The sequence below is a fragment of the Chrysemys picta genome, chromosome 16 (genome assembly GCF_011386835.1).
Source record: "Chrysemys picta bellii isolate R12L10 chromosome 16, ASM1138683v2, whole genome shotgun sequence".
Taxonomy (NCBI): domain Eukaryota; kingdom Metazoa; phylum Chordata; order Testudines; family Emydidae; genus Chrysemys; species Chrysemys picta.
In genome coordinates this window covers 31,810,553-31,827,400 of record NC_088806.1, presented here as the reverse complement: position 1 = coordinate 31,827,400, position 16,848 = coordinate 31,810,553, and the positions used below count along the sequence as shown (strand labels likewise).

Genomic DNA, 16,848 nt, shown 5'->3' with positions numbered 1-16,848 from the left:
AGCCTGTTACAGAAGCTAGTCCCTGTCCCTTCATTCTAAGCAGCCCTTTCAGACAGTGAGGAAGGAGAAGACATAAATTTGTACGAGCAAATCCATAACCATGCCAGACTGCAGCATCCAGCTCTTGCTATACACCTCTGGTCTGTGAAACGCTTCCTGTTCCTGCACCTCTTTCTTTCTTGACTGTTCCTGAGATGAGAAGATTCCCACATCTGTAAGCTGATCCCAGGGGACTCAGGATGTGCTGTACCAGATCAGACCATTTTCAGCATTTCCAGTTCCTAGCCTAACATGGAGGCTTCAGCAGGCAGCAGAAGAGACCACAGAGCACCTGGGACAATGCTGCACCTGGGTGGGAGGTTATTCTACCTGACCCCCTACAGGAACCAGCACACGCTCTGAAGCATGAGCCCCAACCACAGCCATAAAGGCCAATATCAGTCAGGGCCAGCAAGGCCCAGCAGTGTTTGACTCTGCCCCTGGGGTGGCACTCCACACACTGCACAATGAAGGGTTTTTTTCACCTGCTGCTCACATCATCCAGCAACGCCCTTGCTTTCGCCACCTGACACAGGAAGAGGAGGAAGGGACTGATCTCTCTCCTTGCCAGGCTGAGCAATGCTGGGGGCTGGAATCTCTCCTGGAGGGTGCAAGGGTCAGAGACTGTGTGGAATTTCCTCTGGGCTCTGGCCTGACCACAGGCAGGACCATTCCTGCTTCAATTGCCTGGCATAGTCTCCCCGGCTGACCCATGTGCTGTTTGTTCATGGCCTGTTGAGTGCAAAGGAGTGAGCACCCATGCTTGCCATCTAGCCCTGCTTCTGTTGCTATCAACATGCCTGACCAAGTCCCAGAGCAGTGCCAACAAGTCACACTTTAGAGGCAAGGATCTCAACCCAGAAAAGGCCAGAGCCGCTCCTAAGTAGAGCCCCACCGCTGACCCTGACTCAGTTACCAGAATAAAGACCTACAAAGGGGAGCAGAAGGCAGAGCTAACGGAAAGTAGAAATAAGAAGCACAGACCCTTCCTGTCTGCAGTGGACAGGAGAGAGTCTATAGCACAGAAATCTCAAACTTGCAGCCTGGAGAAGAGAGTATGTTGTTATATATCCAACCAGCAAGAAAGAAGAGGGTGAACTGCTTCCCCTGGCTGGGGAGGAACTGAACATTCAGAGTTTGGAGGGAGAGTCAGACGTTGCAAAGGGTTTGGTATGCTGACAAATGCTGATCTATATCCCGGTCTGATTCTCCTCCTATTGGGGAAGTTCCCCGACGTCTGTGTAATGGGACTCGAATAAGCGAGGGAAGAACCAGGTCATGTTCTAACTTAGACAGATGGCGAATACAGAAAATCAGACTCATTTAACCCTTTGCTCTCCACTAGCTCCCACCATCAGATGATCTCAAAGCATTTTACAAACCTTCACAAACAAGCCCCCACCCCACCCCACCCCACGACTTACAGACCCGACTAGGCCCATGGGGCAGACGTTAGGCTTAGGCACAGAAAGAGGAAGGGCCCAATAGCAAGAGGTACGGGGGATCCACATCTGCAGGGTGTAGTGTCTCAGGAGTCCCGCTGCCAATTCCTGTGCTCCACCCCCACAAACTGGAGGAAAAAGTTAAGGTTGAAACTTAAAGCCAAACAGCAGGAAACCCGGTGCCCAGGTCAGCTCTCTGCCCATAGGGCCGGGCTCTCAGAGATGTTGTTCCAGTGCTACAGACCCAGGCTAGCCCTCAGCACCAGACAGAATGCTGCCACATGGTACCCCAAAGTCAGAGGCTGGCAAGCGATGTGCCACCATGTGTGACCCCACCCCAGAGCACTGACTGGGGGTGGCATTCCTAGGCCCAGCTTCCCTCCCCTGTTCTGTGTTGAGCAAGGAACGCACTGCAGAACATGTCTGTGGGACCTGCAGTGGGAGGGGAAGGAGCTGGAATGCTCCCCAGACACGCCTAGCTTTGAAGCACTTTGCCAATCCCCTGGGGAACCTTGCTTTTCAGCTTCAGCCAGGGCTGAAAATACCTCCCTCCAGGGGATGGTTCTTTGAGCATACAGGAGGGAAGGAACTTCTGTCTTGGGGGAGTGGGATGTGCAAGGGGAGTGAGATATGCAGGGAAAAACAATCATAGGAGAAGGAGAGGGACTGGGACGCTCCCCTTTTCCCCCCAGTGGGTGCTGTGGGCCTGAGCAGCAGAGCTTGGACAGACATCCAACACCATGAAGGGAAGGGGAGGAAGCTCTACAGAGCACCTAGTTGCTCATGTTTAGGTTATCATCACGCACAGAATGTGCCAGTGGCAAGAATTTGCAGCAAGGCTTGGGGCACAGAGGAGCACAAGCAGGAACCTCTACCTATCTTGACACTGGCATGGGGCCAGTATAGAGGTTAACCAGCCCTTTATTAAGACTTGGGGTTGGTCTGAAAGCCCAGATCAAAACACCCCTGGGTCCTCCACCCCAAGCACACCAAATAAGAGAGGGCAACATCAGCTTTCTGCCCCCTGGACTGTAGAGGGAGCATCCCAGCATGCAACACCATACTGGGCTGAGCAACCCAGCAGGCAGAGCCAGCAAGTAGCAGTATGGCACTTGCCTCCACGGGTCACAGGCAAACAACTGGAACCTTTACTGTGTTAACAGAACACGAACATCCTGTGGCCATTCAAACGTCTGGAGGGACATCCCATCACTTGGTAGGATGTGGACATGGAGACAGGCTGAGAAACAAATGCTTCTCCCCAGGGGGAGTAGAGGGAGACTCTACACCACCACCACCACTTTGTAGCCTAGCCCCGGTTCCGCAGGGCAGATCTGCCAGGACAGCTACACCAGGGCTGTCCCCTGCCTCCCAAGGGAGAGGACTGCCCTAGGGACCACTTGCTCTATTGTGGCAGGAGGGACACCCCATGTGACACCCCAAAAGCAGCGCAACAGCTCGGCAACAGGAACAACCATAACAGGAGGCTCAGGTGCCTGGCACAACACATGCCCCTCTCCCAGGGAACACACTCCAATGGTTCTCAATGACTGAGGGCCTGTGCAGGGAGCTGGGGGGCATCTCTGCTGCTGTGGGGCCCCTAGATCAACACCCCTGTTGATGACAGACAGACAGAGCTATCTCAGCAGAGCGCACAAGGCTTGATTGAGACTTGGTTGGCCACACTGCTATGGGAGGCCAAGGGCACTACACCCAAGTCGGGGAGGCAGTGAATGCACTATGGGCGCCAGACTGCCGAACCAAACAGCAACGACATCAGACAGACAGGCCTCTTAACGCTTCAGGAGATCCCAGATGTGCTTTGAACCAACCCCCTGATATCAGACACTAATGAGTAGGGTCTCTGAAGAGGGTTGGGGAGGGAGGGTGAGAAGATGCTAAACTGGATGGAATAGCCTACAGAAATCACCTCCAACATCCATCTGTCCAAAGTAATGAACTCCCAGGAAGGCAGAAAATAGGAGAGACGATACCCATAAGGGTGGAAGCGGGAATAGGTTCAATGTAGGATCCAGAGAGGAAAACAGTTTGTGGCCTTCGACCAATGGGTCAAAATGGTTGTTTTGAGGATGTTGCCAACTGCAGTGACACTGTGGAGGATGGCCCTTTTCAGTGAATCTGGGCTTCTTCTTGTAGGGTTCAGCCAGTCTCGTGAGCTGGTAGTGGACTAGATGAGACCACTGAGCTGTCTACGATCTACTATATTTTTTCTTTGTCACAGGTATATAAATGCCCAGTGATTGTAGTGTCACCTGGGTATCTTCAGGAGAATGAAGGGATCCACCCGTGGCGCTGCTGCACAACTTAGGTGCTTCGAAGGTAAGGTCCTTGATGGCATTTTGTACCTTCTGGGGGAGGCCGGAGACTGCAGCCAAGATGCTCTGTGCACAACTACTGCCATAGCCATGGAACTTGCAGCTGTATTGGCAGCATCAAGAGAGGCCTGGAGAGAAGCCTTGATGATTTTATGGCTTTTATGAGGGCCTGAAATTGTTCCCTCTTGTCTTGTGGCAGATATTCAATAAAAGATGAAAAATTTGTAATAATTCGTAAAATCATATTTTGCCCTCAGGGTTTGGCAACTGGCTCCTCTGAACTGCAATGAGGCCAAGGAGTAGCTTTTGCGGCCAAGGAGGTCTAGCCATTTCAGTTTCCTGTCAGATGGTGTTGATCGGCAACAATGTTGTCTGTTTCATTCATTAACCACCTCAACAACCAGGGAGTCAGGCATCTGGTGAGGAGGAAGATTTATGGGAAGGAGGCACTTATTCTTCCCCAGTTGGCTGTTGCTCGTCTGTAAGCAACTCCTGCAGAACAGGACCTGGGCTTGGTGCTGTTGGCATGACCTCTTACACAATGGAACCCTGTAGAAGAGCTTGCCATAAGGGGCCCCCTGGTTTCAAAAACCCATTGTGGTGGGGCATAAGGGAAGGGGGTTGGACCCCCAAGCTTATTCTTGCCAATATTGCTGGGTACACCACCTGCTGGGAGTTTCTTCCTCAGGGTGCACTTCAAGGAGGGGTGGCTGAAATGGAAAGGTAGGGGAGCCTTGTATAGACACCTCAGAAGCGAATGAGATGTCCTCGCCCATGACCATCAGGGGAGGAGAAGAAAATGGTGCCGGTAACAGTGTTTGTGCTGGTAACATGATGAGTCCTGCAACTGCATCAGTACTGAGGGCTGAGGTGTTGTTGGCTGGTAAGGGAATTCCAGATAATATGTCAGTACCAACCGGAAGTCCCTCTCAGTACCTTCTAAAGGTTGGTGTGGAACCAGTGGCTGTATCAGCACCCCAGGATGAGCAGTTGTCGCAGATGGAAGGGTCGACTCCAGGAGATAAGTCAGTACCAGCTGGGAATGTCGTTCGGTACCCCTCAGCAATGGTAACTCACATTCCTTATGGAAGAGGACCCTGAACAGTACTGGGTACTCTGAAATCAGTACATCAGGAAGTATCGAAGATGGTACCAAAGTGTAGTCCATGTGTTCTCCGTGGCTGGATAAAGACACTGTTACTGATGACTATTTCAGTTTGGATTTAGAAGAGTCCTTGTGTTTTGAAGGCACTGAGTCCAGTACTGATATTGGTACTGCTCCAAGCTGTTTACTGGATGTGATTCTCAGTACATGGTGTAATCTTTTTATCCAGTGACAAGATCTCAGTACCAGAGGAGATGGGCGCCTTAGCAGTACCCATGCCAGGACATGAGGTCTCCTGAGACGGTGACTTTCCCCTACTGTTCTGGAGAGGGGATTTCTTCTTTGTTGAAGGTCTAGATAGTTCTGAATGGCCCCCAAGATCTTTGCTTACCACTGCAGCCACAATGATCACAGAGGTTCTCTGAGCACCTGGAGCTGAAGTACAGGAAGTAGGTGAGGGGATTCAGACCCCAGGAGTCTCAGAGAATGCTCCATCAGCAGCAAGTTCATCCTGTCCTCCCTAAGCTTTCAAGATCTGCTTTTAAAACTTGAACAGACCTTACATTTGGAGGGCACATGAGTCACCCCAAGGCAGCAGAGGCAGTCTGAATGTCCATTGCTGCAGGGAAAAGACCCGTGGCAGGTCTGGCAGGGTTTGAAGCCTGGGTTTTTTGGTATAACCTGTACCTGAGGTCATAGATTGAGGCTAGAGAAAACAAAGGCCCAGATCAGGCAAACAAAGAAGGGAAGGGGGGAAAGCCCCCAAAGCACAAGACTGTGCTAAAAAAACAGGAAAAATAAAAGTAACGGGAAAAGAAATATTAAGAAACAAAAATGTGGGGGAGGGCGTGTAGCAAGCCGTGTGCCAGTAACCTAGAGCTGGGCCTGGGTTTCCTGCCTTCTCTCCAGTGCTCAGACAGTCATAGCTTTTATACTAGTGTCCAGTTATTGGGAAATAGTAGCTAGGACTACAGCAGCATTGACATGTTGTCTGGATTAACCACAGCATAGGAACAGAGTTCCCTGGTCTACAGTGCATACAGCACTACCCCCCCCCCCCCCCCCACACACACACACACCAATTGGGACAGAGGGTGTGAGGTAATAGGAGCCTATATAAGAAAAAGCCCCAAATATCAGGACTGTCCCTATAAAATCAGGACATCTGGTCACCCTAAATAATCCTATTACTCCAGGTCTACTCTACTTGAGAAATACACACTCCTCCTTTTAGCAATCATAATGAGGGAAACATTTCACACATCCATAGCGCTTGGCAGAGGGTCCCAACACGCTTTATGGGCATAACCTGAGATGTGGTTACCTCCAAGGACACAGGAGCGAAGTAGTGCATGGCAGTGGGGGAGGGAAAATGTTGGACAAAAACTTTACAGAAAGTGCCATGGGACCTTTCCTGTCCATGCAGGGCTGATCAGGCCTTGGTATTGAAGGTCTAGTGTGTTTCACACACAGCTGGCTGCATGGATCTTGATTTATGCAAATCAGGAAGACAGGCTGAGCTAGCCCTGCGGGGATTTGTGGTTTTAGGGAATCTGTTTATTCCAGACCTGATGATTAGACCCTAAAACCAATTCATGCCTTAGTTAAGCAAGAGCACAGATAGGCTAAGTGTAAAATGGCCCAGGGCCACACACAGTCAATGGTAGAGCTGGAGGCTTAACTTCTAGTTTCCTTGCTAGACTACTAGACTCCAGTCACTCCCTAAGTAGCTAAGCATTTCTAACACAACTATCAGCATGGTCTCTACAGTCCATGATCAGTTCGACTTGCTACTCTGCAGTTGTCTCTGGGAAGAAGTTTGGGGGGTTTTCTACCTCCAAGGACGGAGCAGAAAGTCATGGTCACACCTTCGTGAATAGATGAAAAGCAGCCTCTGCCCTGTCACCATGGAGCATCTCTGCTTCTGGGGCTTGACTGGGCCAGGCAGGACCCTCTCTCATTAACACCCAACTCTCACACAGCCTGGGTGTGAGTTTTACACTTCCTCCATGAAGTCTCTTGGGAACAGGTTATGTACACAGACTAACCCTGCCTTCCCACCCTCAGTAGACCCTGAAGCTCTCTCCCACCACCATTCGCACATAAGAACATAAGAACAGCTGTACCGGGTCAGACCAAAGGTCCATCTAGCCCAGTATCCTGTCTACTGACAGTGGCCAATGCCAGGTGCCCCAGAGGGAGTGGACCTAACAGGTAATGATCAAGTGATCTCTCTCCTGCCATCCATCTCCACCCTCTGACAAACAGAGGCTAGGGACAGCATTCCTTACCCATCCTGGCTAATAGACATTAATGGACTTAACCACCATGAATTTATCCAGTTCTCTTTTACACCTCTCTGCTGTTGGTGACCAAGAAAGCATAATCTACTGCCCTTAGAGAGTTTAGTAAACTAACAAGCAACACCAGTCCATTTTATTAAAAGTTTTGTAAGGATCCTCAATCTGCTCCCACCATCCCGAGAGGCATGGAGAGAAAGACATCTGCTGCAGAACTCCAACTACAGACACTAATCAAAGCCCCATCCCTTCCACTGGAGTCACAAGATTCTCTGATCTCTAACAACAGGCTAGAAGAAGGGGGAAGTGTCAGGGGAAGAACCACAGGAGGTGAGCGAGGAGCTTTTTCTCCAACCTGCCTCGATCCAGCCACATTAGACCCAGAAAAGCTGAAACAGGGGCAGGAAGTCAAGGACAGAGAGCTTTAAAGAAACAGGTGGTTCCTACAGCAGAGAGTGGCATTTGGGGAAATCACTTCTGTACACAGACCCCAACAAGTTTCCAATGCTCCTTGGCTTTTTAACACAAAAAGAAAGTCTCATGTAGAAATCCTGGGATTGTATAAACCCTGACAGCTGGGTTTACAGATCATTTGGAGACTCAGAATTACATGCCTGGCTCTTTACTAAAAGCTCCCCAGTATGTAATCAGTGCTGTACTTGGGAGGGGGTTGGGCAAATCCCCCTCTTAAAACAATCTGTTCCCTGGTTCTAAACATTCAAGGACTAACCTGCATTCCCCTGCCTCCCTATTCCCTGGGGTTTGGATTATTATTCATGAGGTCTCCCTCCATGCTCTAGCCCCAGCCCTTTGTGTGACTTCCTCCACTCCAGAAAATTCAAAGATAAATCACCACCTCACAGAACCCTGATTTCTGGCTCCAATGCAATCCAACATCAAGAAAGATAAAAGTGGTGGGGAGTAGAGAAGGGGTAAAAAAAAACACTTTAATTTCTAAGAACACTAGAAAAGGAACAGACAACAACAATCCAGACCTCCCCCAAAACATAAATGGGACATATTCCCTTTACCCCATGGTCCTGCTCATGTGGACACAAGTGTGTTTCTTTCACAACCCAGAGGGACTAAGATTCCAGCTCTCACAGCCAGGAATACAATACAGATCTCACTTTCACTTTGTTTAGAGGGGTGTCATCAAATTGAAATCAAGTCAGTTTAAAAAAAAAAAAGCCACCCAAGTTTTTTCAGGTCCCATACCTGCTCCTGCTCTCACAGCCACAAAATAAACAAACCTGAAAGAGGAAAAAAAAATACTCACCCTATGATTCTATGATAAAAAAGTGAAGATTGCAAACAGCACTGTGTGGCAGCCACTTATGAACCCAGTTTATAACGGCATTGTGATATATCATTGCTTCCCCCCAAACACATAACAACAACCCAAAATAAATACTGGAATTTTCCAATATCTGAACCACAAAGAAAGGAAAACAAAGTCAATGGGGAGGTGTGTCATTCAGGATTTCACTATTCCCAGGAGTGATGGATGCATGTAATCACACCAATGCATCATTTGGGGGACAGAGACAGTTAAAGTGTACCACTTGTGTTTAGAGGACAATGTTTATGGGCCAAAGAAGTACAACTCTACTTCAATAAAGTTTTAAGCCACTTAAACCAGAGCTGAATTTAGTACTGTATCTTTAGCAGTTCTCTGTTGTGATATAAATAGCACTGATGGCTGGAAGGGCAACAAACTTTCTATTTTCATTCATTTGGGATGACCATGTGCAACTCGCATATGAAAATAAGTGCAATTAATTCCCCTCAAGCACACATTCACCACATGTACATGTATATATAATACACAGGGGACATATTTAGCTAGTATTTCATGCTATTTGCAGCGTTTTTTCAAGTCAGTTTCAGCTGCACAGCTGTCGAGGTCTCAAGGAAAAATGCCAACACATCAGAGGGGAAATAAATTTCACTCCCCAGTTCAAACAAGACCAATTATTTTCAAACAAAGAATACTCAGTAGCCTAAGAAAACATCCTTTTAAAAAGCCACATGCAAATACACACATCACAGACATGTACATACTGGTACACGAGTGAATGCGCACACACAACTGCCCGCAGAGATGCCACTAAGACACAACTCTGGCTAGTTTATAGCCAGGTGGGAGGAGACTTCTACCATCTGCCACGCTCCAGCGCCCAAAGCTAATTCTGGTACCACATTCTAGCCTCCCAAAATAGCGAGGAGGAGGAGTTATAATTAAAGTCTAAGCGCAAGGACCAGCCCGCGATAAGAGGCGAGCCCTGGCCTCCCCGTTGGCCGGCACGGAGCGCCGGGCTCCTTTCTCGCCGGGCTCCCAGCACGGACTGGGCGCTGCACACACGCGAAATCCACCGACTGCGGCCGCGAGTCCAGCAAGTGGCTGCCGTGAGCGCCTGGCCCCGGCCCTCCCTGCTGCGCCCCTCGGCCAGCCCGTGCGCTCCGCTTACATTTATCCTATTTCGGTCCCGTCACCAGCGCCCCCTTCTCGCGCCCGAGCTCCCGGCATTGGGGAGCCGCACAGCCGGCAGGGCCCCTCAGCTCCCTGTGCTCGGGGCCGGGGTCCAGTCCCTCCGCCTGGCCGTGGGAGGAGGCGACTGCCCCGTTCCCTACCCTGCTAGTACCCGGCAGGGCACTAACCATGAGCTCGGTACCGGCCTGGAAGGACGCGCTGCGAGCCGAGCCGAGCTCCGCGCCGCTGCCGGGCGTCCCGGTGCCAGCCCCGGAGTCGAAGGGTCTATTCAGGGGGCGGCTCCTCCCCGCAGACAGAGCGGCCGCGGCTCCAATGGAGGGGAGCGCACCGCCCCCGGGAGGGGAGGTGACAGCGAGGAGAGCTGGAGGGGGGGGGAAGAGGATAAAGCGGGAGGAGGGGGGGGGTGCCAGAATAGGGAGGGGAGGGAGACACTGGAGCGGATTTGGCCGGGCGAGGGGTCAGGGTAGAGAAGGGGGCTGCAGGAGGAAGCTTCGCTTAAGGCATTGTATAGCTTCTCTCTGTTTCTCAGGAGCAGGAGGGAGGGAGAGAAGGGTGCAGCAGGCACTGCCCCCTCCCCTAGCAGAAGGGGAAAATGCCTGCCTGCTTCTATCTTCCCTTCCAGCCACTGTATCCCGCCTGTCCACGCCCATGCCCACCGTCTGTCTCCCTTAGCCCAGCCTGGCGGTGCCTGGATTTGTGCCCTGGGTAGGCCCTTTTTTTCAGAGATCCACCGGATGCCCATGCCCCGTGCCCCACACAGACATAACTCTCATCCCCCTCTTTTATTGTCCCTTCTGGCCTTTCTTTCTCCCTCTGTCTCTGCCACCTTCTTTCCATTTTTGCAATGGGGAGCAAAGGTTGCTGTAGCCTCAAAGTGTGCCCACCAGGCAAGTAGTGCAGAGTGCAACACACTAAGCCACTGCCACTCCTTGCAGGTCCCAGCATTGGGCCTCCCCTCAGTCAGATCAGCCACAGTGTAGGCTCCTATGGTGGCCCACACTTTCTATTTTAAAGGGAACACTCTGAAGATAAAAATAATACAGGCCCAGATCCTGCAATCCAGTCCACACTGGCAGCCCACAGGGCTCTGCACACACCCATCAGACTGCAGGGTTGGGGACACCTGCTCTAACAAATGTCCAGTCATTCAGAACTTCAGAGCAACACCAGGACAGAACTGAGTGCTTCCCATTCCCAAAGTATGAACCTGCCACCCAAGCCAGAAAAAAACTGTTTTATACATTAGCCCTACAGGGCTTCTGGCATGCAACAGAGCAGTTCTGATTTCAGCCAGTAGAGGGCAGTGGTGCCATTTACTACAATGTATATAGTTACTCCTGGGGGCATTCTGCACCAACAATTTTAAAATTCTGCGCACAATATTTTAAAATTCTGCAATTTTTATTTATCAAAATAACACTGCCTAATCACACCAGTTTCAATTATTCTGGTATTTTTTTCAAAATACCTGTCAGCAAGTATGTCTGTAACAATACAAAAAGCAACAGAGGGTCCTGTGGCACCTTTAAGACTAACAGAGGTATTGGAGCATAAGCTTTCGTGGGTGAATGCCCACTTCATCAGACGCCCTCTGTTGCTTTTTACAGATTCAGACTAACATGGCTACCCCTCTGATACCTGTAACAATACAGACATACACTCGAACATTCCCCCAGGAGTAGAATTAAAGAAACCCCTATGATAACCCAGTTCCTATTTCTCTGCCCCCTTCCCCACCCCCCGGAGCCCAGCTGGGGGAGGGGCAGACACCCACAACCTCTCCCCCCCAAGTCCAGCCAATACACCCAAACCCTCTCTCCCCTCCCCCCAAGAGCCCTGCCATGGGGCCCCCTAGCCTGGATACCTGCACCCCCTCCCCCCAGAGCCCAGTAGCAGGGCCCCCTTGGCCCAAATACCTGCACCTTCTCCTCCCCACCAGCCCAGCCACAGCCCCCCCCCCTTGCCCAGATACCTGCATCCCTCCCCACAGAGCCCAGCCATGCCCCCCAGCCCAGACACCCACCTCCCCTTCCCCCCCAGAGCCCAAGGATCCAAAGGGAGAAACAGCATGATGCTCGGTCCCAGGCTTGCATGGAGTTTCCTGCACGCCACCCTCTCCTTCCCTCAGGGCATGCTGGGAACTGCAGCTGCCAGAAAACCTTCTAGCTCCCTCCCCCTCTCCCTGCAGTGTCTTCTATGTGAGAGCTGGGCTCTGCCAAGTCCAGTGGCCCCTAGTGGTGGCCAGCAGCACTGCAGCCCCTTTCTGTGGGGAAAAGGAAATTCTGCGCGCACGTAAATTTCTGCAAAATTCTGCATTGCGCAGTGGTGCATAATTCCCCCAGGAGTAATACAGTTAATGTCTCTTGCTCTAAGCTAGTAAAGCAGTGAACTCTGACAAGTTTACTTCCTACTGCTTCTGCGGATAGTTGTTTTACATCCCGCACTTTATGCCCAGCTTGGGCATTAAAATTAGCATGGCCAGTTCAGCCTTGGCTTGCAGTGGATTCCAGTGGCCTACTGCAGTTGGGGGAAGGGTTCACAGCACCACCTGGAGCAGATGGAAACCCATTAGGATTCCAAACATTTAAAACTTTGCACAAAAGCAGCATTTCTGTTTGCATATAAAACCTCACAATGAGGGCATGGGGCTGAGTACTGTAAGTCCCTGGAAAGCGAGGCAGCTCAGTACCTCACAGGATCAGCAAGACCATTTCACGGGAACAGTAGTGCTTAGAATTCTGTGGCTGAGTCCCATTTCCAACCATTGCATTTCTCCCCCATCCCAGGCAATATGCGGGTGTCTGTGTCTCACTGTCATGACCATTCAGCAGGAGCTTTTCCTTAGTTTATTTTTTTCTGATTCATTCTTTATTGGCAATTTACTCCCTGAATAGCCTGACCCAGACCTAAACTCTCTCAAGTCACCTTGCTATAAGGTGACACCTGAAACAGGCCACTACCCTGCAAAGTACTAGCCCCCAGGCAGGGACCATAGCTGCAAAACACACCAAGGAGATCTGTACAGGTTATGAGCCTACGGTTCTGAATCCACACGACAGCTTTGAAAAACAATTTTGCAAACAGGCTGAAGAGCCAGGGTCAAATGCTGCTAGAGAGATTTAATCTCAAATGCAGCTCTGTGGAGCAGAGGGTAGCCCAAGAACGGACAATCAGGCTCTAGGGGGTTTGTACCATGTTACCACGTACAATACACAGATCTACCAAAATAAATAGTAGAAGAGATACTCCTCCCACACAAGCAGTACAATTCTGGTAAACAAGTCACAAAAAGGAATAGTTTGCGTGTATATAGCTGCTCTAGTCTGAGAGCCTCTCCGCTTTACAGAGGGGAGGGAAATGTTAACAGTCCTATTTTACAAATGCAGAAACCCATGCACAGAGGACCAAATTCATCCCTCATGTAACTCCATAGTTTTAAAAGGAGTTATACTAGGGACAAAATTAACTCGAAGTTTAAATAATTTAACTCACTCGCTCGGTGAGCTCCGGTGACAGTGTTGGGAATAAAACCCAGGAGCCCTCACTCCGTCCGACCCCACTGCTCTAATTGCTAGTTTAGTTAGGGTAGCGTAAAAAGCGTCCAGAAACACAAGATCCTACTTTGCCTTGCAGCACAGCTCACACATTGCAAAGCGCATTCAAGCAAAGTTATGGATGAGATTTAACTTGATGCACTGATGCAGTATCAATCACTGGGAGTAATGCCATTTTTAGAAGCAGTTAAACCTTGTGCCAGTGTAGACAAGGAAAATATTGTGCTCAGGATGCATAGCATCAGGAATACATATAGTGTGGTATTTTCCCCTCTTTCCCCACAGAACTGGGAAGCACTATTGATCAGCAATGTTTTATTGGCAGGAGGGGAGTATGTGTGTGTGATCCTGCTAAGAAGAATTCCAATGTTCCCAAACATTTCCCAGAGTTAGAGGCAATCTACACTATAATAGAAGTCTGGTGGTGACAGTGGTGAAGATTTCCGAGTGACTCAGTAACGGAGAAAAATATCTACATTATTTTCCATCAAAATCCCTGATAACACCCCAGGGAAGGTTTCCAAACTGTAAAAGAAAAATTAAAAATGTTTTTTTTTAAGAGTATGATCAGAAAAAGTGATTCAACTGGAAAACTAAAGCAGCTGTGGAAAATATGACACCATCTTTGCACAAAGATATTGACTGCGGTAGAGTGAAAAACATTACTGAAGGACAGGGTAGGAAAATAAGCCCCTTTGTCCTTGTGAAACCTGGAAGTGTTCTGAGGTGTTTTTTTCTTGTTGTACAGCCTAGAAGATGTAAAATTTTATGCTCTAGCACGTGTGGTCCAAAGTCTGTGCTCTGTTACAGCAGAAAAACTCCAGTGAAGTCAGTGGAGTGACTCCAGATTGAGGAAGAGAGCACATGCACACACTCATGTGTGTGTACACACACATTGTATGGCACTGTCAGGGCTGAATATAATGAAACACTTTAACCACGTTTCTAAGATAAGCATAGAGCATGGGCTGGTTGGCCTTCAGTCCCTGTGTCTTGGCCTAATTAGTCTTTGCTTTCTAATAGGCCTAAGTGATGGGCCTCAGATGCTCCATCTTTGGAGTCGCTTATAGTGTGTAATTTTCTATTCTAAGGTGAGTTTTCACACATCTGGTTCAAAGTTTCCAGAGTAATGTGGAAAATATACATAATTATCAAAGGAAATGGCTGAATTCTGAACAGGAATTCTGAACAGCTTAGCTTCCATGCTGACGGCCCTGCTAACATTACTGTTGCTACATCCAGAGAATTAATTGCTGCTAATGTAATTTCCATCACAAGAGTACAGGTATAGCAGGGAGCACCACCCCTAGCAGCACAACTTGGGCAATCTGACGAGGAGGAGGATTGAAAGAATATCTTAATTGCTGTACAAAATAAGACAGCACAGAATGAGACAGGACAGTAAATCCTTGGCCAACAACAGTGGTACATAGCACAGGGGATGCTTGTTAGAGCAGTTTCTTGTTAGAGAAACAGTTTCTGCTGCCCTTGTAGACAAACTTGCTCCAAAGGAGACTCATTTCCCGGACACAGTGCAGGAGAACCTCACACAGAAACACCATGGGCTCACGATGGGCCTGGGCTCGTTCCTGGCCAGCAGCCAGATTCTGATCTCTGTCACACCAAGATCAATTTAGAGCAGGTAATGATTCTGACTTCAGGGGAGTGTCTCCAGATTTACACTAATATGAGGCAGTTGAATCAAGTCTTTGGGGGGTGAAGACATAGAATGGTGCTGTGTCCAAATCTGCAATGTCCCAGAATAACAGAGTTCAGAATTTACTCCTCTGTCTCAATTACATTGAGTACTTACAAAGGGTTTTCCAGCCAATGGCTCTCAAAGCCATTTATCACCCCCATTTTACAGATAGGCAAACAGTGAGGTTAAGTGACTCGCCCAAGGTTGCACAGCAAATCTGTGACAGAGCCAGGAATAGACTCCCAGTTTGATATCACAGTGCCTCCCAGGGCTGGATAATTCAGGCAGAGAAGGGGAAAGAAGTGAAAACAGAAAAGAAGGGCACAATGAAGTCCTCAGCCTTCCCCAGTTCCCCTGCTCCCATGGAAAAGGAGTTAAATATCTACCCTTTCTAATAGGGAACCCTCCTGTGACAGGGGCTGGAGGGAGGATCTGGCACCCAAGGAAGCTTGTTATTGCCAATCTAATCAAATAGAGCAGACTGCAAGCAGCAGCAGGGTTTGGTGGGATGGTGTCCACCTCCAGCACCCTGGGTTCTCCCACCCCGAGGACCCAGCCTGCCCTCATTTCTCTCCTGGTTGCATCCATCCAGATAAGAAGCTGAATGATGGGTGATATTACCTCTCACCAGAATAAATTAATGGAGATAGCCTATCTCCTAGAACTGGAAGGGACCTTGAAAGGTCATCGAGTCCAGCCCCCTGCCTTCACTAGCAGGACCAAGTACAGATTTTGCCCCAGATCCCTAAGTGGCCCCCTCAAGGATTGAACTCACAACCCTGGGTTTAGCAGGCCAATGCTCCCCCCAACTGAGCTATCCCTTCCCCCAACTGAGCTATCCCTTCCCCAAGATAGATGGCTTCCAGGACAACACACTCATGAGAATGTTCTGAACAAGGCCGGATCCATCACCTGCCTCCATTCACGAGCTTCTCCCTTCAGAAATCTCCCCAAGTGTGAAGGCTCTGGAAAGGGAAGGTATCAGAGGGCAATAGCCTACCTGCCAGCCTTGCACAGGAGCATCTGGGAGAGGCTGCCAGGCACGGCCAGGAGTGGGGCAGAAGGAGTTGCAGGAAGTTGCAATGAGATTGGGGGGGAGGGGGAGAGGGAAGGGTCAGGTCTGGAGAAATTCTCCTCTGCCACTCTCGAAGGTCTGTATCAGACTGTGTCTCTACTGCACTATCATTAACTGAATTGCTCCCTTCCCCTGGATACCATACAGCAAAATGATGACACCTTAATAACAGCCCACGGTGCCTCTGCACAGAGCATGTTTTGGGCTTCACTTACAGCAGCCAGCACATACTGGGATCACATCCCAGCTCTGATGTGAGATACAACCCAAAGAAATGCAGCCAATGGACATAGGTGGCAGTCAAACATGCGTGTGTCCACACGTGTCTGTCTGCATCTGTCTAGACTGCCTGTGGGCCAGTGCCCAGTGGTATGTGTGTATATTGTTCTATCTGCCCACAGGCAGAGAGTGTGAAGATGCACTGGGCCTCGGGATCTCACTCTCTCATGCATGGACTTCCCAGACAAGCACAGAGAAGGAGCAGTGGGGTGTGAGAACAAGTCTGTTTATAGTGATTGTAGCTGGGAGCAATCTTCAATTTAGAGGGTACGTTAGACTCAGGGACAAATCTGATTTAGCCTATCCCTGGGGTTTCGTTAGCAAGGCAAAGGCACTTTCACTGACCGTGCTCCCTGGGAGCAGTCAGGCTGTGTTCAGATGCTCTGCACAAGTCAGATTCCTGCAAAGAGAGACTTCAGGAACCAGCATCGTGAGGAGTGGATCTGCGTGCAGAGTGCTGCCAATCACTACTAGGACATGCAAGAGGGGAAACCCTGAGATAGGTTACACCAGTGGTTCTCAAAC

At 49.6% G+C, this 16,848-nt stretch overlaps 1 protein-coding gene across 50 annotated transcripts in view; it reads right to left on the bottom strand.

The window, feature by feature from the left end:
• PHLDB1 (pleckstrin homology like domain family B member 1) overlaps positions 1–16,848 on the bottom strand; it is a 109,184-nt gene that overhangs the window by 65,927 nt on the left and 26,409 nt on the right. For 6 of the 50 annotated variants that reach the window (XM_065570301.1, XM_024103053.3, XM_065570302.1 and 3 more), the window contains exon 1: positions 9,694–9,955. The exons of 37 other annotated variants lie outside the window; for them this stretch is intronic. The gene's annotated coding sequence lies outside the window, so the exon portion shown is untranslated. Of the gene's footprint in view, positions 1–9,693; positions 10,024–16,848 lie in introns of those variants that run through there. 7 more of the 50 variants (XM_065570300.1, XM_024103052.3, XM_065570309.1 and 4 more) reach the window with 3 other exon arrangements.